This window comes from Frankliniella occidentalis, unplaced genomic scaffold (genome assembly GCF_000697945.3).
Source record: "Frankliniella occidentalis isolate FOCC.00 unplaced genomic scaffold, Focc_3.1 Scaffold348, whole genome shotgun sequence".
Lineage (NCBI taxonomy): Eukaryota > Metazoa > Arthropoda > Insecta > Thysanoptera > Thripidae > Frankliniella > Frankliniella occidentalis.
This window is the reverse complement of record NW_026267471.1, coordinates 233,445-235,189: the sequence shown is the minus strand read 5'-3', so window position 1 is coordinate 235,189 and position 1,745 is coordinate 233,445.

The window sequence follows — 1,745 nt, the reverse complement described above, 5'->3', positions numbered from 1 at the left end:
GCCCCACCGCGAGCTCCCCGGGGGTGCGTTCTGCTGCCCACCACCGCGTCGCAAGCCGTTCAGCAGGCACCATGAGGTAGGCGAATCGGTCACACATCGGCCAAAAAATGGATGGTCGAGGGGCGGAAATAGCGATGGGCCCAGCCCAGGATTGCGACTGCATGCGGGTGAGCTGGGCGGTGCCACGGCGGTGCAAGTTGTGCGAAGTTGTGCCCCAGTTGTGCGCGCCCATGGACGCTGCTGCTGCTTATACGTGTCTGTTCTGCACATGTCAGAGTTTATGGACATGGCGCGCCCTAGGCCGGGCAGCATGCGAAACGCTCTCGCGAAACGGCCCGTCAAACATGTGCCAAGAAAGTGAAGAGCTCCCCCGCTGAAGCTTTCAGCTTCCTGAAAACAAGGTTTTAAATCCTGCGCGCAATACCGCCACCGGGACACGGGGAAAGGGCGTAAAAACAACATGTGTGGGCGCTGTTGATTCTCTTGATGTTGGTGACAGGTTTTTTTGTGGAATCACGACGACGTCTCACCGGTTGATCGGTAAACAGGACGTTGCAAAAAACCGCGCCACTCAGAAAAAGTGGAAAGCCAAACGAGATAAATAACATGACCCAGCTTTTATAAAAGAGTCATACGTTTTTGCAAAAAAAAAAAAAAAATCGCCCACGATGTCTTACACATATTCCATTCTGTTTTGTCCCCTATTTTGTATACTGTCAATACCGCTTTGCTCTAGTTACATCACCTTCAACTTTCGCGATTCAGCAGAATACGCATTTGCCTAGCCAATCAGCTGACTAACGCTGCTGTTCGCGAACACTCGCGTGGCGTAGCAGGACTAGGACTATCGCCTGCCTATCGCGCCCCTACGACAAATAAAACACTTGAACGAGAGTCAACAAAATGGAAATATTGAGCAACAAGGTGAGGGCGAGAGTCCGAAAGGGGGTTCAAACACCTGCGCCCCGTCGCATATCTTTAACCTTCGTTTGGGGCGGTAAAGATTAACATGTACCTGCGCAATGGGACTTTTTAGAATAACGACAAGGACAAAAGCCACCTGTCGAGTGTCTCAAATTTCTTTTATTCTTAATGAGGTATGTTGTATAGAGTTGTATGGGATTCTCGTCGATGTCTTTCATGTGACAACAGCAAGGGCATAACGCCGTTGTGGTGTGGTGTGATCCCTAAAGGCATAAACTATAGTCGAGAAGTCTTTTTTGTCGAGTTCCGGAGTTGACGAGCGCCCCGGACTTCCCTCCTGCTTCCGAAATAAGATGAGCGACGGGGGCACTACTTTCTTTGTCGCGACCGACACTTCCGCCACGCCGACACACCCATCTCTTTCTCACATCGGCCGGCCCCGGCGAGGCGAGCTCGATACCGTGATGAAGCGGCGCGGGTGACTCACGACGACGACGACGACGACGCTTCTGCCAGCCTTTGTGTCTCGTTTCCATCTCACATCCCGTGTATCGCTCTCTCTCTCTCCCTTTCTCTCGGACACGAGGAAAATGACGGAATGTTCCCCAAAATGTTGTCTAAATGTCTCTCGACGACGGTTATCTGTAGAGAGTGGTGGTGGTGCGATGCGACTCTCGTGGCCAGCGCCAGGCTGCGACGGCGTGCCTAGCGTGCCGCCTCGTGCCGCCGGCCGGCCGGTCCCCGGTCCCGGGCTCGGGCCTGGCAGCGGTCGGGCGCGCTCGGCTCGTGGTAAACAACGCCCCCTCCACCCCCCGCGCCCC